Source organism: Lissotriton vulgaris, unplaced genomic scaffold, assembly GCF_964263255.1.
Source record: "Lissotriton vulgaris unplaced genomic scaffold, aLisVul1.2 SCAFFOLD_7927, whole genome shotgun sequence".
In the NCBI taxonomy this organism is placed as follows: domain Eukaryota; kingdom Metazoa; phylum Chordata; class Amphibia; order Caudata; family Salamandridae; genus Lissotriton; species Lissotriton vulgaris.
In genome coordinates, this window is record NW_028254615.1 from 24,200 (window position 1) to 48,996 (window position 24,797).

At 44.7% G+C, this 24,797-nt stretch overlaps 1 long non-coding RNA gene across 1 annotated transcript; it reads left to right on the plus strand.

Moving 5' to 3' along the window:
- The first annotated feature begins 487 nt into the window (after positions 1–487).
- On the plus strand, positions 488–23,196 carry LOC147659492 (uncharacterized). Its single transcript, XR_015307227.1, has 2 exons — positions 488–733; positions 22,085–23,196. It is a non-coding gene; the product is annotated as an uncharacterized LOC147659492 (long non-coding RNA).
- Positions 23,197–24,797: the final 1,601 nt, after the last annotated feature.

The following is a 24,797-nucleotide window of genomic DNA, read 5'->3' on the forward strand; positions in this document are numbered from 1 at the left end:
CTCTACTCCGGAGAGCAGAGGCCAATTCCATTTTTCTCTTGCTCATTCTCTGCCTTTCTGGAGAAGACACAGCCGTTCCTCAATACAAGACCAGGCCTGTTCAGGACATTCAAAGAAGTGGGATTTTTTTTCTTCAAAGAGTACCCACTCCCAGTTTCAAAACCTCTGATTGTGATAATTAGTTGTCAAAATCTTACCAGTAAGAGGGTAACCACATATACAGCATTGTACGAACGTTCTAGGCCAGTTGTGGGTAACCCTGCAACAGAATTTGTGATTGTATACGGTATATAAAAATTTAAAATCTAAAAAATAAAAAAAGAATGCCTTTTTAAGTTTTTGTTGTCTTTTCCACGAAAATAATGGTGAGTTGCTTTGAAGTAGAATCCAATGAGTGTTTTCTGTGTTCCATATTGTAATCAGAAATGACTTTTTATATTTGCAATGTACAGCTGTTTATAGTGATTCATATGTAGAATGCTAATACGACTAGTAAAGTGGAACATTTATCTACCCGTTGTAAATTGGATGTATCATGTAGTTTCCAGCACTGAGCCTACAGCTGTACCTGCCGGTGGTGCCAAGTCCAATTTGGGCAATTTCAATGCAGCCCTTTCCACGAGCACAAACAGTCTTGGAAGCGAGCGCTGTGGAACCATCAGTGCCACAGAGAGCCTCCCAGGGGATGCCCTTAATGAGGATTCTGACAGTGACATCAGCAAGAGTGCCCCCGGTGAGTGGATGGGTTCAGCCATTTTTAAACGCCGTCAATGTTACTTTATGTTAGAACATTTAGACATCAATTAACGTTTTCACTGCTAACATTTTCCATGATTTTCCACACAGAAAAAATGCATTGAGAGACGTTTTAAGAACAGCAGAGCATGAAGCACTTGATTATTTTAAACTGGTGTAAACTGAATTGCAAAAGTGTAAACTTGGTCATGAATTAAACAGGAAGTGAAATGGCCACTGGCAAAATCTGGCAGAAAAGCATATATACATGAAATTCAGATGATGCCAGTCAGTGCATTTCCCTCACTCACCACTGTAAACGTTCCTTCCATATTTACATTCTCATTTGAACTCCAAATGCCATCACATTTTAGCGTGACACAATTCACTAATATTGCAATTCACAATTTTGGCAAATGCGAGTAATCCGTATTTGCCGCATTAGCTTGTTTAATTTTGAATTCAAGGTAGGAAAGCGGAGGGAACACCTCGATTTTCAATGGGGGAGCACAGCCAGAGTTTCTACATTGGAAATATTTCCCCGAGGAGAACATAATATAAACAAGGACTCCCCGAATTTTTTGTGAATCCTTAAAGATGGAAAATTCTTCCAAACATATGAGTAACCCCATGGGAGAATATCTCTGAGTTTTCCACTTATTCTTTCTCAATAGGGCTGTATTAGAGCAGGAGAGACTTTTATTTAGCAGGTAAAGTAAATACAGTGTATGAATATATTTTGTGATCGATGCTCCGTGTTATTTACAAGCTCGACAGTTCTTTTTTGTTGAAACGTAGGCTTCTCTGGATTTAATAGTTTGTTGTTCAGCCTGAAGTTACTCTCTGAATCTACAGCAATTCTCTAAAGGTTGTGATCAAGTCTGTAAGGGCCCAATTCACAAAGGGTTTGTACACCACAGTGTCATTTAGAAGCACAAAAATACATGTCCAACTATAAATTACACACAGAATGTCTTATTGATTACTAAATAATACATGTAAAAGCACAATTATAAAACCGGTGCAGCCACCTACGCAACAATGGAGGGAGCTTCGCCAATGATCGACCAATTTTCAATTTAAAAAACTAGGATTTACAGTAACTTATACATTCCAAGCAGCTTTAGAAAGTGTTGTACTTAACATCTTTAGGAAATTAATTGCAGGTTTATGTTTTACATAGCTGTTATTCTCAAGAACATGTACTAAAACAGGTATTACAAATTTTCTGCCAAACTGTTTATAAAATGTGCAAAACAATGCAAAATACAAAGTGCAAAAGTAGTTTGGGGAGGATTGATCACATGGGCATATTGATATGGTTGTTGAGTCAAATTGTCCTAGGAGAAAGGAAAAAAGGCTACGGATAGAACCTAAATGAAATCTTGTACGCAGTGATCTCTCCCATGGGTTGTAACAAGATTCAAGTAGGGTTCCAAGCTCATTGTGATTTTGATAATGACATATTCCTGTATTTAAGCTTTCTTCATCTTCTCCGCCTCCTTGGATAGTATAGTGTGGGCACTGAACTTATCCCTAACCTCATTTTTTTCCCCCGTAACTTCCAGTGTGGCCTACCAAATAAATGCACTCGTCTGAGTATGTTGGCTAATGATTTTATATAGAGTAAACCCCTGGGTGGCATGCTTCATCATAGGGTTCATCCCTAACCTGCTACGGAAAGGGGCGTGCTACGACTGACGGATTCGTGGCAGCACTGATAGTATATTTTGCCTATACACCTACACTGATTGCAATGATATTTGGAGTGTTTTATTTTGTAAAAACTGGGTTAAAAATATCTGGATAGTGGGAAAAGGACTATTTTATTCAATCACCTAGTCTATATGATTAAAAAATGGGGATGACGAGAAACTTCTAGCTTAAATGACCTTAAGTTTCTCTGGTTAACTAGTTTCAAGCCCTACCCCAAGGTTTTTCATCAGGACCTAAGGGGTTTACTCCCTGTGTACCACTCCTACAGTCATCAAATCTCTTAATAGGTGAAAATATAGATATAATGAAAATAGAGGTATACTGCACCTATTTGGTCTGTTCTTATTTTTTCTACGAAGGTTGGGAAAGAAAAAGAGTAGTTAAAAATGTGCACGATCCGTAGGCCTCTTCATTGCATTGTGTTGTCCATCATGCACCAAAGTGAGTGGATGGTGATATATTTCTCATACTCTGAATATGTGAGCACACTGTGAAAAATTATTTCAATGCAAGGGCCAAGTTAGACACAAAATACAGACACACACACAGGACTTGCTCCTAAATAGAACAATACTGCACACAATACATTACATACATGTAAATATGCCTAGTTAGGCCTCATGAGCCCAAACAGGGAAGAAGGGACGCCTGTAGTCATACTCTGTTGATTTAAAACACAGTATTCCAAACCGGACAATCAGATGCAGCAAGCGATTTGGCAAACCTCCTATCGTTAAGAGGAGAGGTCCACTAAACCTTAAGTTCCGGAATTCTGATATTGTCATAGCAGGACTTACTTTCTCAAAGCTACTCCCTCTTTATGGGATTGCCTGTTCGCATGTGGCTCCGGAAATACTGGCGGGACATGGCTTGTCACGTAATATACAAGGAGGACGTGCTGCCGTCGGTGTCCCCGAGGCAGTGCGGCACTAGACGGCTAACTATCTTGAAGAGAAGAGCTGTCTCTTTGCCTAGACGAGGTGCATCCCATGTCCATGGGTTCATGTTTGGGCTACCCAGGGGAATTATTTTTTCTCTTCATGTTACTATATTAATAGTGCACAATGGGAAAGTACCAAACAATATGAAACAAACAAAGCATAACTTACTAAGATCATTTCCTTTTGAGCTTTAATAATCATCAGAAGTTATTGTCAAGAAATGACAGGGTAGCTGGGTGGTGGAGCGTCAACTTTGATGGGCTTACACCCAGATTCGTCTGGAGCAGAACCTGAAAAATTCGAATAAAATTCTAAAAGAAATTATGATGCAATACACCTTGTTTTTGTCTGGTGTCAGTTGGTGCTGGAGCCCCAATGCCGGATTATATGCAAGGTGGATGAATTTGTAGACATAGATGTGTCGATGTTTGTGCAGACATAAAAGCCTGATATATAGTTGCCCAGGTGGCCATCCATTGTTACTATCAGACTTATGAAAACACCATTGGGAAATGGTCACAATGCTAGAAAGCCTCTCAGGCGCTGAGGTGGTCACAAATGGATATAGGGTTAGTCATATAAACTGACCCCAGGCTTATGAAAGTATCATGGGTAAATGGTCACAATGCTAGAAAGCTTCTCAGGCGCTGAGGTGGTCATAGGTGTATTTAGGGTTAGTCATATAAACTGACTCCAGGAGATGTTTTTTTTCAGGCCTACCTCGTGTAATTTGAATCTATAGACCTATTGCTGTTCTTTTTCGCACAACTGGGACTCTTGGTTCACTTGTATGATTACTGCCCAACGTAAGATATGTTTCCGTGCCTTGAACTCTTTTTAAAAAAAAAAAATGTTAATACATTTTTTATTGCAGATTCACAGAAAGCTGCTAACAATCCATCGGGTATTCCAATTTTTCATCACAATGAGTACACCCCGCCGTGAATAGAAGGATACATGGCCGTTTAGCCCACATCCCGGAGGTTGGGCGGCAAGCATCGTGCGAGCTCTGTAGGTATAGACTCATACACAAATGTGAGCATAGAACAGGCATTCCGGACATCTGCTTTTTTCCTTTGTATTATATTTCTGAACCGTCCCCACCCCTCCTAACAAACAGTAAACACACTTAGCATATCTTCCTCAAAGCCTGAACGAAAAGTAGCAGCAATTACACATCTATCCCCTCCCTTTTCCCTCCAGCGCCAGCACAATCTTTCACAGTTCTGTGTCATGTGCCACTGGTGTCTCAGCGCATCACTCGAATTCCTTGTGTGTCATCATACCCTTCGTTCAAATGTCTCGTTCATCCCAGTACCCTGACCCATGCTCCCCCCCCCCAGGGGTCCCCCTCACAGCCCCCCATCCAACCCATGGTATCGTCGCCATTTGGACAAACTGCCATTGGCTGGTAGAACTTAGCAAACTACGAGGCTTCCAAAGGTGGGATGATATAGGCATCTCGACTATAGGAGATGTGATAGCCAAAGGGGAATTAAAATCCGTGGCTTGAACTCTTGAGTGTTTCAAGAATCAACCCTATGAGACAATGGAACATCCAAGTGGTAGGTGCAGACTTTTGAGTATTTTGGGAATAGTATAGAAATATGGGGTTACTGGATGTTTGTCGGTCAGGAAATCACTTTCTTTCCTGGAGATCAAGTCATTCACTAAGGTGAACAAAAGTGCCAGCAAACATTGGTGAATTCTGAATGGCAGCGATACGCCTGTACCGAAACAGATGTTCTCTCACTGGAGATGCCGAAGCCTTAGTGACATGTTGGTACACACCGAGCCACCCACACCTAGGGACAGGTCAGCGGGATAGAGTTTCATCACACCTCTCAGCGGACATGTGGCAACTGCAGTGTGTGCCATCTGACAAAAACCAGAAAACCATCACTTTCAATGATAACACAACATGGGAATTACAATGGTTCACCAAATTCAACACCAAATGGGTAATCTATATAATTACCTGCCCGTGTGACTTACACTATATAGGGATGACGTCATGTAAAATCAAGACCAGAATCTGTGAGCATCGTAGCAACCTCAGATGCCAACAAGCAACAACTAAAAAGGCCACTCATTACATGGAACACCACCATACTGCTATCGACTTACTTTAAGCAGTAATCTAACTAGTGAACCAAGAGTCCCAGTTGTTCGAGAAAGAACAGCGATGGGTTTGTAGACTCAAGTCACCCGACGTAGACCTGAATGAAAACATCCCCTGGGGTCAGTTTATATGACTAACCCTAGATCCACCTCAGCGCCAGAGAAGCTTTCTAGCAAAGCGACCATTTCCCAATGGTGTTTTCATAAGTCTGATCGTAACAATGGATGGCCCACCTGGGCGGCTATATATCAGGTTTTTATGTATGCACCAACATAATACACCTATGTCTACAAATTCATCCACCTTGTATATCCCGCCAGACAAAAACAAGGTGTATTGTATCATAATTCCTATTATAATTTATTCGAATTTTCCAGGTTATGCTCCAGATGAATCCCGGTGTGACCTCATTAAAGTGGATACTCCACCACCCAGCTACTCTCCCATTTATTGACTATAACTTCCGATGATTATTAAAACTCAAAAGGAAATGACCATATTAATTCCGCTGCTATGTTTTTTCTCATATTGTGTGGGTACTTTCCTATTGTGCATTAATAATATAGTAACACGAAAAAAATAATAATACCCCTAAGTACCCCAGATGCGAACCCATGGACCGGGGACGAAGAGAGAGCTCTTCTCTTCAAGATAGTTAGCGGTCTAGTGGCGCACCGCCCCAAAGACGCCGATGGCAGCACGTCCTCCCCGTATATTACAGGACACGCCATGCCCCTCCTGCATCTCTGGAGCCACGGGCGAACAGGCAATCCCATAACGAGGGAGTAGCCTTGACAAAGTAAGTCCTCCCATCACAATTTCAGAATTCCGGAACTTAATGTTTAGTGGACCTCTCCTTTTAACAATAGGAGGTTTTCCAAACCGCTTGCTGCATCTAATTGTCCCGTTTGGAATACTGTGTTTTATACCAACAGAGTATGTCTACAAGCATCCCTTCTTCCCCGTTTGCACTTATGAGGCCTAACTAGGTCATATTTACATGTATGTAATGTATTGTGTGCAGCATTGTTCTATTTGGGAGCAAGTCCTGTGTGTGTCTATGTATTGTGTGTCTAACTTAACCCTTGCATTGAAATACTTTTTCACAGTGTTCTCACGTATTCAGAGTATGAGAAATATATCACCATCCACTCACTTTAGTGCATGATGGACAACACATAATGCAATTACGAGGCCCACGTGCCGTGCATATTTTAAACAACTCTTTTTTTTCCCCAACCTTCGTAGAAAACATAACCGACCAAATAGATGCTGTATACCTTTATTTTCATGTATTTTCATTATATCTATATTTTTACTTTTTAAGAGATTTGATGACTGTATGAGTGGTAACAGAGAATAACCCCCTTCGGTCCTGATGAAAAGGCTTGAGGTAGGGCTTGTAACCAGTCAGCCAGAGTAATTAAGGGTAATTTACCCTAAAAGTTTCTCGTCATCTCAATTTTTCTATAATATCGGCTAGGGGATTGAATAAAATCGACCTTTTCCCACTAGCCAGATATTTTTAAACCAGTGTTTACAAAACAAAACACTCCAAATATCCTTGCAATCAGTGTAGGTGTATAGGCAAAACATACTATCAGTGCTCCCACGTATCCGTCGGTCGTAGCACTCCCCTTTCCGTAGCAGGGTGGGGATGAACCCTATGATGAAGCATGCCACCAAGGGGTAACCCTGGTGGGTGAGGGTTACTTAAAAGAAAGCGTTTTTCCTTTCACCTACGAGGTTGACATTGTTTCCGTTTTTCTAGTAGTGACTCCTTTTGGTTATTTGATAATAGTTTGGAGGAAGAGTCCTCTCCTTTTTCCTCTATCTCCCTTTTTTGTTGTTTAGATTTATATATAGTAACCATGGTATCTTAAGGCCATGGTTTCCAAGGTAAAAAGAGTAAGGATTTCAATTCTAAAAACAAAAATATATCCTAAAAATAAAGGACATGTTTACCCTTCTATCAGTATTTTCCCTTTTGCCATTTTGGTGTTTGGCTTCCTATCATCCCACATAGTGGCAGGACAGCATTGGTTTGTTTTGTCTTATCTAATATTGACTTCTAGAAGCAGAATCCTTACCTTAGAAATATCTCCAGACATCAGATGAGATCTAGAAATTTTTCGTGAGTAGTACCCCTGCTCGATGTTAGATGGCATCATTCAGCTCCAAGTGGCGTTTTTCAGTGTTGTCTTTACCAGAGGTGATATACGCGGTGCCTATATAAGCACCACCTCAACACACTGACGTCTGTTCTTTTCTTTTCACAGAAATCAGCGCAGATAGCTACCTGTGTAAATTTGTGACTGATCTTTTTCGAATTTTTGTTGAGTCTTTTGAGATTTTTTTCCTGTGTTGCAGGATGTCAAGTAAGAAGGGTGTCTTCAAACCCTGCGGTGCTTGTCACTGATAGATGTCGAAGACGTGCCTGCACCTTGTTAGCCTTTGGTGCCTCGAGCGCGACTGTGACACGAAGACATACGTCAAATGCTGTGCAGTGCACTCTCAAGCTTCTTGTTACCCCATGTGCTCCCCGTGATGGTCTGGACCCGGGTCGAGAATGAGGTCCCGGATTCGGTCGTGGAGCCCAAGATGCTCGCCCACTCTAAGTCATCCTTGGATAAGTCCCACAAGCGGAAGAAGAGTAAGAAATCAAAGAGGTCTTTGACTGCGCCCCGTCCATCGAAGTCCCCCGACGATATGAGGATGCGTAATCATTCAAGGTCCAGTGGCTAGGCTGGCGTCGCTTCTCAACAAGTTTCTGGGAGCCGGAGCGACCCCCTGCTGAACTTTGAGAGTTCTCTGAGGCCATGTACCCCCTATTTGAGTAGACTGTCCCCGCTGGTGCACCTTCAGGCCCCACAGGTTCTGGAGGGGCCTCCACTGGTTCTCCGCCTGCTTTTCGGCCCCGGCTCCAGTCTTGTTCCTTGGATCCATGGATGGATCCTGACCGGCTCTGGTCGGTAAACCTCAACCTTGCCCTCGGGCGGCCCATCCCCATTCTCAGCCCCGAGGCAGAGGGGCTTCTTCCGACGCGGACTCGAGCCATGTCCTCCAGGCCAGAGCCCTAGTCTTATGGACTGGGACTTGGAGGGGATTGGGATGGGTCTCTGGACCCTGAAGAATACCAGCCCCTAGACCCAAAAATTTACTGGTGCGAGAAATTGGCAGAATCCAGCGGACTGGACACCTCTCCAGATACTCTCCTCCCACCATGGCTACAGAGGAGGGGGCGTCTTCTGTGATGGTGGTGAGAAGAGCGACTGAGGTCCTGGACCTTGACCTACCCTCCGTGGCAGCCATGTCTATCATGTAGGTGACCACCTTAGAACCACTTCTCTCTTTTAATGAAGCCCTTACGGACGTCCTGTTGGGAATCGGTCCAAACCCTGCACAGGGACTCCTGTGAACAGGATGATTGTCCACCACCACCGCCCCACCCTAGGAGACCCTACCTTCCTCACCCAACACCCTACCCATGAGAGCTTAGTGATCCGAGCTTCCATCTCCTGTGTACATCCTGGTGCTACCCTTACCACTCCACCAGATAGGGAATTCAAGAGGTTGGACTCTTTAGAAAATATAATTTTTAGCACTGCGATCCGTGAACACCACATGACTTTTGGGCCATCACTCCCTTGCCCAGTGGGATTCGGTTGCGTAGTTGCTGCCCATGGTCCAGAGGGGTCCTGGGCCATATTTATTTTTTTATTTTATGAGTTTTATATAGCGCTGCCCTGACCTGGGGGCATCGGAGCGCTTTACAACAGTGTTTTATAAAAGATACTTAATGAAGCAATATTAAACGTTCAGTCCACGGGTGCTGCGTGTTCTTGAGATAGTAGTAGAGTCTTGAGGTGTCCTCGTTGTATGCTTAGTTGAGGTAGTTCAAAGGACCTGAGGAAACCTCGGTTATTGGCTGAGGTGAATCAGTCGGTTGGGAGCCAGAGCGTAACGGGGATAGGGTTTGGCTTAGGGGCGGGGGTTATCCCTTCGGGATGGAGCGGTTGAGGAGGCGGGCTTTAAGGTACTGAATTTTGTGAAGGACGGGATCGTTCTGATGACTGCTGAAATGGAGTTCCAGATTTTGGGCACTTTTCCCATGAATGACCTGGCCATGGTTGATTGTTTGCGTGTTCTCGTGGGGATGAGAAGGAGGGAGTTGGAGCTCCTGAGGTTCCTTGTCTGACCTGCCCTCTTGAGCTTGGTGGCCAGGTAGTCCAGTTTCCCTGTGTGTAAGGCTTTGTGCGTGAGGCAGGCTGTTCTGAAGTACGCACGCTGATCAATTGGGAGCCATTTTAGTTCTTTTAGTGCAGGAGAAATGTGATCATATTTCCTGATTCCAGTGACCATTATGGCTGCTGTGTTGCGAATTGTTTTGAGGGGAGCTAGGTGGGTTTTAGCGGTACCGGTTAAGGTTGCGGTACCGTAGTCGAGTATGGGTAGCGCCAGTGCTTGGGTGGCTTGTTTGAGGTCTTTGTTAGGAATGAATGGTTTAATCTTGTAGAGAAGCTTCAGGTTGAGGAAGGCGGTCTTTGCAGAATTTTTGATGTGTTTGGTCATGTCCAGTTTGGGGTACTTTTCCAAGCTATTTCTGATGGGAGAGATGCAGCAAAGTTCATGATTCGATGTGGGCTGGACATGACTGACTTTCCATGGCCCCTCGCCAACCCCAGTCCACCTTTCGTTCCTTTCCATGGCCCCTCGCCAACCCTATTTTGCCTTTCACTCCTTTCAGGGCCACGGAAGGAGCTTCCTGCCACATCTTTACCCCATCCCCCCCAGCCACCACAAAGCACAAGCTTTCCAGCCTCTGTGCGGCCGAGTGGGTCGAGAAGCTAGAGGTCAGGCCAGTTCACCATTCCCCCAGCAGCCATAGCTTCGAAACCCCTTTAGTTTGCCCTCTTACCATAATAGTCGCCCAGTGAGAGGCAGGATACCCCATCACCTTTCCTACTGTAGGTCTATAACATCAGAACAATGGGTTCTTCAGATTGCTTAAAGGGACTACTCCCTCCCGTTCCTAATCACCCCTCTACCTATGCCACCCACTTGTGACAGTCTGAGGGAGGACAATCTCACTTTGACAGGACGTGATGTGTCTCTTAGCTTAGGAAGCCATAGAGAGGGTACCAGTCTCAGAAGTAGGTATTGGTTGTTATTTCTACCACTTTCTGTTGCTCAGGATGGACTGAAGCCTTCATCCTAGCCTAGACTTGCAGAGAACTTCAAAATGGTCACGCACCCTCAAGTCCTGTCTGCCCTGGACCCGGGAGACTGGATGGTGCTGTTGGACTTGCAGGGTGCATGCTTCTACATTCCCCTCCTGGCTGCTTACAGGCATTAGCTGTGGATCCAGCAGGCTATGAGCACTTTCAGTTCACCATGTTCAATTTAGGAATGACCAGCGCCCATTGGGTTTTCTCCAAGGGGATGATGGTGGCAGCCCATCCATGGAGACCAGGGGTGCCAGTTTTCCCCTATCTCGACGACTGGGTGTGGAAGGCGGACTCGTCCCAGGATGTCATCTCCCTCCTCCAGACTTCTGCTTGTCGGGAGCCCCACAAGACTCACCTGGGCTTGTGAAGCTATTCCGCAGAGACGACAAGGACCACCGCCCCTGTACCCACCTAACCCGTGCAGGAGTGGTCCCAGCAAGGACGAGATGGAACCAGGGAAGGAAGCCAACAGGGAACGGAGGAGCCTTGGTGGAAGAGGAGTAGGTTTAGGGTCTGGGCACGTCTGAGGAAACAAGAAAAAGACCCAATTAGAATAAACCCCTACTCCTATTACAGAGAACAACCACGAAACACATGCAGGAATGAGCCCCTGTTCTCTGACTCACTATGGCGTGCTGCACGGGCAGGACCAATGAGAAGGTCGTCAAGTTAAGTGTCCATGCGCTTCTGCAACCCACCAAAAGAAAGCGCTCCTGCGCAAAGCAAAGAAAGCAAGAAAAACCACCAATGTTCAAAGGCTCCTGTGAGTAAAAAGAAAAACCAAGGGATAGTGCTCCTGCGCGGTGAATGTAAACCAATGTGAAAGCGCTCCTGCGCTGTGTGTCCCTAATAACAGGCTCCAGGGTAAGCGCTATAGCGCGGCCCAGTCTCTAGTCAATAGTGCTCCTGTGCACCATAAACATGAGCAGCAGCGCTCCTGCGCGGCTGCAAGAACAAAGGATCATCTGGCCAATAGTGCTCCTGTGCACTAGAAACATGAGAAGCAGCGCTCCTGTGCGGCTGCGAGAAGAAAGTATAATCTGGCCAATACAAAAGGGTTCAGTACAGCGCTCCTGCGTGGCATGAAAACCCCCAGGGGAAACAGGACGTGAAACGCCAGAAGCGGCGAAAGGAAAAAGCACCAACAGCGTAGCTGCGCTCGTTACCGGTCTCGCTTGCAGACGGGAGCTGTCAGGTCGTCACGAAGCGCAGCAGGAATCAGACCTCTGTGGTCTGCTGGGCTCAAAACGGGTTCCGCAAAGTATCAGAAGCACCGAGCCGGCGGGAAAGTATGCGTTTAAGCGTTTTCCCCTGGAAGTGCTTTTGGTGGCTGAGAACTAGACCGGGACTTCACTTCCACCCGGAATTGAGGATTTCCGATGCCTGCATGTGTTTTTCAAACACAACAGGTGATGGACCGAATGTGGATCAATGTCACACACTCACCCCAGTCCAAAGATCTGGGCCCAAATCCATCGTTTTTTTGCACTCCACACCACCCTGGGTAGACAATGGCGATATGCAAATCAGCTCTGACCCTGTGCCCCATGGGAACAGTCCAGTCCGAACTACAAAAGCCATGTCCTTCCCAGAACGGAATCAAGCATCCGAGGACCGGACCGGTTTCGAGGTAACACCTCATCAGCCCGGCTAGCTTGACTCCAGTGGTGTGGAATGCCTGGGACCCACATCTGGGCATCCCCAGCGCACTTAGGGCGGAATATGCAAACACAACAGGTGATGGACCGAATGTGGATCAATGTCACACACTCACCCCAGTCCAAAGATCTGGGCCCAAATCCATCGTTTTTTTGCACTCCACACCACCCTGAGTTAGACAATGGCGATATGCAAATCAGCTCTGACCCTGTGCCTCATGGGAACAGTCCAGTCCGAACTACAAAAGCCATGTCCTTCCCAGAACGGAATCAAGCATCCGAGGACCGGACCGGTTTCGAGGTAACACCTCTCATCAGCCCGGCTAGCTTGACTCCAGTGGTGTGGAGTGCCTGGGACCCACGTCTGGGCATCCCCAGCGCACTTAGGGCGGAATATGCAAACACAACAGGTGATGGACCGAATGTGGATCAATGTCACACACTCACCCCAGTCCAAAGATCTGGGCCCAAATCCATCGTTTTTTTGCACTCCACACCACCCTGGGTTAGACAATGGCGATATGCAAATCAGCTCTGACCCTGTGCCCCATGGGAACAGTCCAGTCCGAACTACAAAAGCCATGTCCTTCCCAGAACGGAATCAAGCATCCGAGGACCGGACCGGTTTCGAGGTAACACCTCTCATCAGCCCGGCTAGCTTGACTCCAGTGGTGTGGAGTGCCTGGGACCCACGTCTGGGCATCCCCAGCGCACTTAGGACGGAATATGCAAACACAACAGGTGATGGACCGAATGTGGATCAATGTCACACACTCACCCCAGTCCAAAGATCTGGGCCCAAATCCATCGTTTTTTTGCACTCCACACCACCCTGGGTTAGACAATGGCGATATGCAAATCAGCTCTGACCCTGTGCCCCATGGGAACAGTCCAGTCCGAACTACAAAAGCCATGTCCTTCCCAGAACGGAATCAAGCATCCGAGGACCGGACCGGTTTCGAGGTAACACCTCATCAGCCCGGCTAGCTTGACTCCAGTGGTGTGGAGTGCCTGGGACCCACGTCTGGGCATCCCCAGCGCACTTAGGGCGGAATATGCAAACACAACAGGTGATGGACCGAATGTGGATCAATATCACACACTCACCCCAGTCCAAAGATCTGGGCCCAAATCCATCGTTTTTTTGCACTCCACACCACCCTGGGTTAGATAATGGCGATATGCAAATCAGCTCTGACCCTGTGCCCCATGGGAACAGTCCAGTCCGAACTACAAAAGCCATGTCCTTCCCAGAACGGAATCAAGCATCCGAGGACTGGACCGGTTTCGAGGTAACACCTCTCATCAGCCCGGCTAGCTTGACTCCAGTGGTGTGGAGGGCCTGGGACCCACGTCTGGGCATCCCCAGCGCACTTATCAACCTATCAAACCTATACTTTTACCCCCTTCTCGTGTGGAAGCACTCTATTTTTGTATTACCCCTTCTCCCTCAATTTCTTTCTCTGGGATACTTATCTACAGACCTCCTGGTACCAGGACCAGCTTTCCTTCTGAACTCATGACTATTCTTGAACCGTATATTGGAAAAACAGCCTTTACCATCTTGGGTGATTTTAATTTTCACTTAGATGAGACCAACTCTAAAAACACTATCTCTCTCGTCGAATCCCTTAAAGCGTGTGACTTCATCCAGCACGTAAATAGTCCTACACATAAGGCAGGACATATTCTTGATGGTCTATTTTCCAACGACGACAGGCTTTCCACTGGTGCTCCATTACAGGTGGTCTGGTCCGATCATTTTGCTGTACCATTTGATCTTGACATCTCCGGCACCTGTTCCTCCAATCACAATACTACTCCCTTTATTCTCAGGAGAAACTTAAGGAATATCTCAGATGACACTATTGCCCCTCTGATCTCCACTTCCGAACTTCTATCTGTCACGGATGCTTCAGAGGCAGCCCAGTCTCTGACTGACTCCATCTCCAAAGCAGTTGATAAGCTTGCCCCCTCATCCCTGTGCTATGTAGCACGCCTTAAACCTACTGCACCCTGGTTCTCTGACCAACTCAGACTTATGAGACAGGGTTGCAGGAGTAGTGAAAGGAAGTGGAGGAAATCCTGGGACTTAAAAGATAGAGAGGACCATAAATCCGCACTACGTGCCTACAAATACCAAGTGACAATCAAGAAACAGGAATATTTTTCAAATCTGACCAGCTCTCTTTCTTCTTCAAGAGATCTTTTCAAAATCGCTGACTCTTTATGTTCCCTGCAACTTCCCGACCCAGTAGTCAGTTCCCAACAACTCTGTAACGATATTTCAGACTTCTTTCATAGTAAAATACATGACATTCACGTCGCTCTCGAATCCCACCGTCTTGCTCTTGATCATAACACTCCCCCTCTCATATCCAATCTGGATGCTCTAGGCAAGGACCCCCCCTGCCTATTCACATCTTTTCCTTCCCTATCCCTTGAATCTCTTAATTCTCTTCTTGACAAAATTAAATCGGCCTCCCCCCTTGATCCAATACCCCTTAAGAAACTGAAAGAGTGCAGAATTCACCTTTCTCCTCTTTTGCTTGACGTCTTAAATAAGGCCATCGCGCAAGGCTCTTTCCCTTCTATTTGGAAGAAGGCTATAGTCAAGCCGCTACTTAAGAAGCCGACTCTGGACCCGGCCATGCTGAAAAATTTTAGGCCCATTTCGCTTCTTCCTGCACCCGCGAAGTTGCTTGAGTCGCATTTGAATTTCCATCTATCTGCCTTTCTCGAATCTTCTGAATACCTGGATAACACTCAGCACGGTTTCAGAAAACACCACAGCACAGAGTCCGCCCTTACCTATGTGGTCGATAACATCCGACGCAAGGTGGACTCTGGCCAAACCACTGTACTAGTTCTGCTGGACCTCACGGCCGCTTTCGACACCCTCTCCCCCGCCATCTTGTCATCTCGGCTAAGGGAGGCGGGTGTCACTGGATCGGCCCTGAGTCTCCTAATTTCCTTCCTGACCGAAAGGGAACAGAGAGTGATGCTTGGGAACCACCTCTCCCCTGCCAAGTCTCTGCAATGTGGGGTGCCACAAGGGTCGGCCTTAAGTCCGACCCTTTTTAACATCTATGTGGCCCCCCTTGCAAGACTTATTAAATCTCAGGGGATGGAGGTGGTATCCTATGCAGACGACACGCAGATTATGGTCTCCCTTGCTCACACCTCGGTTAGTACATCTGCCGCCAGCTTCAGGGTCTGCATGCAGTATGTGGCAGACTGGATGACTATAAATTCCCTGAAGCTGAATGGTGAAAAAACCGAGGTGTTAATATTTGGGAAGAACCAGAATCTGTGGTCGAGCGAGTGGTGGCCTTCTTCTCTTGGCATCTGCCCCACTCCCTCCCTTTCTGCCAAAAATCTGGGAGTGATATTTGACACCTCACTCTCTATGTCCCTGCAAGTCAACAGGACCGTTGCTACCTGCTGTGGTGTGATCCGGGTACTCAACAAAATCCGTGGGTACCTTTCCCCCCAGGCGCGTAAACAGGTTGCAGTCGCCCTGGTGGGTTCAAGACTGGACTACTGCAACTCCCTCTATATGGAAGTCAACAAAGGGTTGATCCACCGTTTGCAGACTCTTCAGAACTCTGCAGCACGCTTTGTTTTGAATCTCCCCAAAGCTTCCTCTGCCACCTTAGCCAGGAAGGAGCTTCATTGGCTTCCGGTACAGCACAGAATCGCCTTCAAAATTCTCTGCCTCACCCACAGAGCATTGATGGATGGTCCTGCTAGTGCCATTGGCTCACTCCTCTCGCGCTATGTCCCCACAAGAAATCTGCGCTCTGCGGGACTCTGCCAACTAGCTGTTCCCCGCATCAAATCTGTCAGATGGGGAGCCAGAGCCTTTTCCGTCGTCGCTCCTCAATTGTGGAACTCCCTCCCCATGGAGATAAAAACTCTCCCCTCCATCGACTCTTTCAAGAAGGCCCTAAAAACTTTTTTCTTTAAGAAGGCCTACTCATGATTAACTATCACTAGGTAGGGTCTTAAGTTGCTGTATTTAATCTAGGCGCCTTGACGCCCACTGGGCTAAGTTTGCGCGATACAAGAAACCCCTCATTCATTCCATTCATTCACTTAGGGCGGAATATGCAAACACAACAGGTGATGGACCGAATGTGGATCAATGTCACACACTCACCCCAGTCCAAAGATCTGGGCCCAAATCCATCGTTTTTTTGCACACTTGTGTTTTTCGGCGCTTCGGTACGGTGGAACGGCTGCGACATGACACTGCTTACCTCCTGCACTGCTATCAGTGTAGTTTCCGGCCTATCCTCCTGAAGGTGAGTTCAGTCTTATCTGGCTGTGAAACCGAGGTTTCTGTCTTTATCCTGGATTTTGATGAGACTGACTCTGAGGCTGCTGGGCCTCTTGGCTTCCTGCATCCTGCTTTTGACACATGCCTGCTGGGGTTTGCGGGCTATGCATTGGAACCTAAAGTTCCAGTGGGAGAATTTCTCTGACATGGTTCATATCTCAAAGGGAACTGCAAATGATCTGCAGTGGTTGCTACCGAACTGCGATAGGGTCAGCGGCAGACCCCGCCCCCTTCCCCAACCAGATCTCACAGTGGTGAAATATGCTTCACTCCTGGTATAGGACGGCCATCTGGAAGATCGGAGGCCTCTGCTCTTTGGCAGAATCCGGACTCCACATCAACCTACTGGAGCTCCGGGCGATCCAGCAGGCCTTGCTACCCTCCATCAAGGGAAGGCTAGTGCAGGTGTTCATGGACAACACTACCGTTGTGTGGTAGTGCAGCTAATAGGTCATGGACCCTTTGTCAAGAGGCCCTTCTTGTCTGAACATGGCTGGAATGTCAGAGCATTTCCCTGGTAGTTCAACACCTGGCGGGCACTCTGAATGCCAGGAGGGACTAACTCAGCCTAAGATGCCTAGCTGATCTCGAAAGGCATCTTCCTCCGGAGGTTGTGTAAGGTCACTTTCAACCATGGGGAGAGCCTTTGTTAGATTTATTTGTCTCTGCCGGGAATGCACAAAGTCTGCAGTTTTGTACGCTGAAGTTTCCAAGGTGGCTTTTGCTCAGAGACGCTTTTTGTTTCAAATGGAGCCCTGGCCTCCGGTACGCCTTTCCGCCCATACTGCTGCTGCCCAGAGTTCTCAACAAGACCAGGAATGACCAGGCCCAAGTCATCCTTGTGGCTCCTGACTGCGCTTGGAGAGTTTGGTATCCCACCCTGTTCAGCATGGCCATCTGTTCTCCGCTCAGGCTGCCCCTTCAGGAGGATCTTTTGTTGCTGCAGCAAGAGAGGGCTCTCCACCCAAACATGCCGACGCTCCTCCTTCATGCAAGGACATTGAGCAGTGACAGTTGACAGCTTTCGACCTTCCGTTACAAAGTCTGCAATGTTATCTTGGCAGCCAGGCTTCCCTCTACCAAGGATGTACATGCCTGCCTTTGGGGCAAGTTTGTGACATGATGTGCAAAGAAATAGGTTGACCCAAACTCTCCTCCCCCTCTCTTAGGTCCTTCTCTTTATTCTTTCTCTCGCCCAGCAGAGCTCTGCTCTGAGCAGCCTCAAGGGCTCTGTTTGCCCTCTTATCCTTTCTGTGGTTGCTAGATCAGCCATCCCTCTTCAAATTCCCTGTTGTAAATAGATTCCTGAAAGGGCTGCAACATATGTTTCCACCGTTGCCCTTCATCATGCCTCAGTGGGGCCTTAATCTTATCCTAACGTTTCTGATATGGCCTCCCTTTAAGTCATTGCATAATTGTCTCCTCAGGCTTCTTACCATTAAGGCGCCCTTCCTGGTGGCAATAACATCTGCCTAGAGGGTCAGTGAGCTTCAGTCTTTGTTATCCATACCAGAACTACTACCCAGACAAACTGGTCCTACGCAATAGATTTTATTTTCTGCCAAAAGTAGTCACTCGCTTTCATGTAGGACAATCCATCACTCTATCTATTTTTTAGGCTCCATATTTTAAATAAACAACGTTCCCTATGACCAACAATCACGCATTCAATAATGCATGAAGTTTGAACCAGGCGCAATGTTTATGGAGGCAAGTAAAACCAAATTTATTAACAACTAGCTCAAGTGGTGGGGGAGACAAGGAAGACAAAAAACATAAAAGCCATATAAAGTTACTCAGGCACAATGAGCATTAGCAGCAATTAGAAAAAGCGGATTAGTTGCTAACCTACTGATAAAACATAATACATGTAGTAAGGGGCACACACAACAATTGTTCCTGAATACCCTAGGAAAGGCAAAGGGCCTGTAGGTGGGGTGCGTGTGTTTTGTTGCCTAGGGCTTCAATGCCAAGCGAAAGCCTAAAACATACCTGTGATGGGGGGAACTACTGGAGCGTCAGGAAAGTAGCTGGTGACTGTAGTCCAAGAGTAGTAAATAGGGACCAATCCCACCAAAAGCAATAATTAGAATAAATGGGAAGAAATGACTAAACCCAGAATGTTATTACACAAAATAGCCGCCTGCTTACTGTGGGGAAATACAGCCAAGACTTTGCAGCTTAACAATGCCCAAAAGTAGAGGAATTGCATGATCCACAGTGAATTCACTAGAAAACTGACCAAGGAACTGGGGGATGTAGATCTAAAACCAAGGACATCAATAAGTAAGCAGAGACAGCTAAAGGAAATTATCAAATTAACAATGCAACAATGTGTGTTGCTTTTATCTTGGGCTGTTGTCCGAACCAATACAGAGCGTGTCCCCAGTCCGGGAACGGGTGAGAGAGGCACATGAAGAATGCGATCCCTTTGGAGCCACTGTAGGAGTCGGGAAGCTGAGGGACACGCAAGAGTTGACTGTATCTTCAGGTATTTGAATAAGGAAAGTGGGCTTGTTAAACCAGCACGCTAAATAGCAATAGCAGCAGGTGCATGAACATGAAAGGAGGGCTACGGAAGAAGGTCTGGTGTTTAACAACATTCATCCATAATGGCGGCTATATTGGGAATTGTAACAATTCAGTTGCAGAAGTATACCCACCTACAAACCCACAGGGGTGAAAACCAGGAGGCTCACTAAGATATGGTTAGAGAGTAGAGAAATAAAGCAACATGAGATGAGCAGAAGAATTATTTGAGAAAAAGACATTTTATATATACATGAAAAAAATAAAAAAATTGCAAAATTCTATCTATACATGAAAGAAATCACACACAAGTAAAACAATTATTGTTGGACTCTATGTAATAGAGATCGTGACCCTAGAGAATTTCCTGGTGTGCATAGTGAGGGCAACAAAGAGGACAGAAGAAACGTGTAAATTACTGCATAGAGGCAAAGGCAACATATATACACCAAAAAATATTTATAGTCTGATACAGAAGTGAGTCCAGCAAGTACAAGGCCAGGTCGCTTGTCCAGCAAGTTCATAATCCGGCAAGAATCGTTGCCACAGAATTCCATTGGTAAACAAGTACATTTCTGATTTTTGCTAACTGTTGTAATTGGAGGAACCAGGCATTACAGCAAGGATGTTCAGTCCTCCATTTTATTTAGTCCTGTGTGTAGGCTGTCTATGCGCAAAATCCATTTCAATTCCTCCTTGTTCAATATGGAGGAAACAATACTGCATCTGTCGGGTTACTTCGCCATAGCAATGATTTGCCAACGTAGGTCGTTCTCATTATGATTATGCTCCAACAAATGTGGTAGTCATGACCTGATACCTAAGGTCTCTCCTATGTTGGCATATTCTGACCCAATTTATTTGCATCGTCTGTCCTATTTCTAGCAAGTCACATGGGCAGGTAAAGGCATCGACCACATTGGTATTATTGCAGGCCCTCCCATTTTTGTGGATGAATTCCTTGGTTTCAGCTGTGAATTCAGAAACACTGCAGTTACAGCATTTAATCCGCCACATTCCTCCAAGTAAAAGGAGCAACTTCACCATTAGGACCAAAAAAGAGTGTTGTCATTATCCCTTGACCCCTCAAGAGAGATTTCCAGGTGGATGACCAATTTTCATGTGGTATGTAGGAGCAAAGAAAGAAAAGGCTGTGCAGAAACAGACCATCTCCTGATGGATCGTGCTCTGCATTAACCCCTTCGAGGCTGATGACGAGCTGGGCTCGTCATGGTGTAGCCTCCTCAAACACTGATGACGAGCCCAGCTCGTCATGAACAATGGGTTTTTTTAAAAGTCAGCATACCAGCAGAATCAGAGCAGCGCGCATGTGGTTAAGTTCTAGTCATGGACATCTGCCAGGCAGCAATGTTGGCCTCGCTACTCATGATTACAAAACACTACTTCCTGGACAGTTGGTTCCGTCGGGGCGTACAATTTCGATCCTGTAGGACCTTTTAGGGTGAAAGTTTTGCATACCCACCTCTGAGGAGGTATTGCGTGGGTATCTATTCTAAAGTAAGGAATCCGCAGCTAGAAGTCTGGGTCAGATAAACAAGTACTTTCAGTAACGCATTGTTTGGCAGATACTCGATCTAGCCATAGATCCCTTACTGATCCACCCATCCTCCCGGCTCTGCCAACAGATTTCTAGGAATAGGGTTGTTCTCCTTTCAAGGGCCCTAGTGTTCTTCGTGGCTTTGTGCTCCTGGCATGGAAAGCCATGTAATGAAACAAACATCAGCGTGCTAGGGTGGCTTCTATATAGGCACCGTGCATGTCACTTATGGCATGGTCAAAGCCATGAGGAGTCAAACAATGCCACCTACAAGCGCACATAGGTACTGCTCACAAATAAATTCAGTCTGACGCCTGGGGGTAATTCCAAGGTATGGAATATGGAGATAGATTGAGTCTCTACCAGATACGATGTTACGGAAGACTAGTAACTTGTTTATTATGAGTTCTCTTCTGAAGTCACTAGTCGTTTCTAAGCTTGTACACAAATAGACTTTCTGGCCAGAGTTGTACATTTCCTGCTAAAGTAACTGCTCAAACATAAACACAAGTTGAGAGAGAGACACATGTAAGTATTTTTTTAAAGAATAGATTGTAAAACTCCTATAATGAATCAAAAATACATTTTACACATTAAATATAAACAATAAATCGATATTCGGCTTCGATCCGTGTCCTGAATTTAAGCATCTCCCTAACAAAATCCTTGCCAAAACTTTGGCTCTGAGCCTGTCCCTAACACTAACCTACATCCACCCTTAAACTATACTCTAAACACGCCTTGTACTCTTAGCACAATCCTGACTGCACACCTATTTCTGTGCCTTTTGTTTTCAATGTTTTTCAACCATTTCACCTGACAGGTGACAGACTATATAATTTGAATGTACAGAATTCTGTGTGGCGTACTTGCCAGGTTATAGGTGACATGTATAAATGAGTGGTAATGGATAAAGACATGTGCTGGTCACAAAGACAAGTTTACAACCATGGAACTTGAAATTTCTCTGGTATATTGTATTGGCTCTCTTTATTCTATTAATATTGAGAATGATTGACATTGATCACTGCTAATGTGTTTTAATATTAAGACTTTCTCTTCATATACCCTTGTACTGTTATATGTCTGGTTTCCTTCTTTGAGAGCATTGTGGAATTAAATTTTGAACAATAATTTATTACTGTTTTGTCAAATAAAGTACTTTAACCTCTGTTAAAAATGTGAATATGTTTAAAAAACATTTGTAATGCATTAAAGGTAAAGCACAGTTAATGTTATTGGTTTGTTTTTAAAGAACACCATCCCCGGAAGCTTTTGCGTAAGGGAAGATTGCCTGCAAGAATGAAGCATCGTCGGATGTAAACCCTGCTTCCGTGAAAACATTTGAGAGGATATGGACCTTATAGTTAATTTTATTTGTTATAAAAACATGCTTCGACTGCCTATTTGAGCACAGCATCTACATCTCGAGTACACTTTCAGAGGGTGACATTGAAGGGGGTGGAGCTAAAGTGGACCCTTGTGTCTTTGGGTAAAATGGTAATATACTATAACAATTTTGAATTCCTTTCTTACTGCTGGGGCCTGTTTCCAACACTAACACTCAGCTATAAGCCTCCATTCAATGAGATGACCAGATTCCGTTCTAGCAGACTGATCACTTTGTAGCTAACTTTGTCGTCAGTAAGCACCATTTAATGTTTAAGGGTGCACAATCACTTTGTAGCTCATTGTTCTCATAAGGCGCCAGTTAATGTTGAAGGATGCTTGATCACTTTGCAACTAATGTTGTTGTCATTAGGGGCCAGCTAATATTGAAGGGTGCACATTCACTTTGTAGCTCATGCAATCTTGGGGGCTCTCTCGGAACTTGTGTTTGTACAAAATTGCTCAGTCACTTTGTAGTTCATGTAGAACTTGTTTCTCATTAAGTAGATAGTTGATATAATGGGCACAGTTTTCTGGTCCATTATACAACTCCACCAAATAAGAATTGTATTTCCTCTTAAATCAGGCATGATAATGATGCACTGAGGGAAAATATTCTCTTCTTCTCTTCATACTGTAACACCAAATGGCCTTGTGTGACTTTCTGTTCTTTTGATTTAAATAGGTTTCAATAGTTTAATGTTAGACTCAGAGATGGGGGCCTAAGTTGTTTTTTAAGGCAGATTTGTCATGGTAGGTTACAGAAAATGTCTTTTTCACAAGGAGACAGTTGTTAATTCGACCACTTAGTGGCAGGAATAATATGCAGGTTATATCAAGGCACATCTGATTTATACTTTTTGTGAATGTGATGTCTACATTTTCTATTCCACTAGATTGTTTAAGATTACTGTTTTATGGTTTTGTATGTGTATATTTTATGTTAAACTAAATAAAACTGTTACAAATAATACCCACTTCCTGTATCTAAGCTGTCCTGTTGTCAGTGTTTATTTTTTGTGGATTTCAGAGATGTTCTCTCTGTGTTTACCACATCTTTTCAAATCAGAGCTTTTCAGTGTTTGTTCGATTTCTTAACGCCCAAAATAGACAAAAACAGGGTTTATCCAGTGTTTACAAAACATGTTGTTTTTGCAGTGCTTGTTGTAAAGCACATATTTAATTTACAGGAGAAGTAATATAGGCTATGTAGTGTCTTCTCATTGTCAGTGTATCCTGTGGATTTATGTAAGACTAGAATGTCTGTGTATTGTACTCTCACTCACACTCACATCTGATAACCCTCTCTCACATCTCGTTAACTCTCACTCACTCTGTCAGAAGGACTGTTGTCTGGGTTGCAAGACTATTTATGGATTACAAAAGTAAGAGTGCTATATTCAAATGTTTTAATAAACACATTTCTGAAGACAGTTGGAGAACAATCACATACTTCTAACTGAATATCATAACATGGTAGGGGTGGTCAACCTTGCCAACAGCATATTACCTTGTGAAACATTTAAAAATTGAAATCACACCAAATGAATATGTAGTCCTGCATTATAAAGCACCAGAAACTTGATGCTTTAAGCATGCTCACCACTGCTTTTCTGCACTCTTGGCCTGACTACATTAAGGTGATGCTGCTGTTGTGTACATATTCATTGCTGGCAAGTGTCCCCAGGGCAAATGTTTCACTTTAAGTCATCCCTGACCTTTTAACTGACAACAATCAAATTATATTGTGAGACTTGAAATTTTGCAGTAAAACTTGCACCTATAGTCTTAAAAACCAGCAGTAAAGTGTAATTGGGTAAAAATACAGAATTAGCAGTAGTAATGGGTCATCTTGAGCTTTGAATTTTATTGGTATGTGGAAAACGTTATGCCGTGTTTTCATCTGTATCCCATGTGCGTGTTGACAGTACTCTTTTAATAGGTACTTCTCACTACACGTGTATTGAATTTTTAAAGCATGGGGTGTTTGGTACTTGACCTACCATCAATACTGTTTTGTTAGAAAAGCCATTCTGTGTCGGTGGCTTAGTGTGATAGTACATACTGGCAATGATTCTGATCAGCCAGCTATTTCCCCAATCAGTGAAAGATGAACACTGTTTTTATTATTCCCTGATTCTATACAGTGTATAAAATAATCAGATTAGACCTAAAACTTGCTACTAAATCTTTCACCTTTAATTGAAGCTCACAAAACTGGAGGAAACAAAAGGAAGAAGAAAGAAAATTCTAGTGACATCCCTAAACAACAAAATTGAAGCAAAATCATTTTAGAACAGTCTTTTCTTATTGCTACCTTGTTTAACAAAGTCACATAGTGTTGGCCCATTCACATAGAAATAAAATGACTCATTCTCTCTCACTTTCCTTTCCTCAAATGACATTTTATTTTGTGGTTATGTCGTTGTTTATCAGTGTTTGTCTACTCTGATGAAGGCAGCTTATCTTTGTGAGGTTTTATCAGTTATTATAGGTTTAAACCTAAAACAGAATAGCCTGTATTTATCTAATTTGCAAAAGGGTAAGTGGAAGATACAACATATCTATGGTACATATTC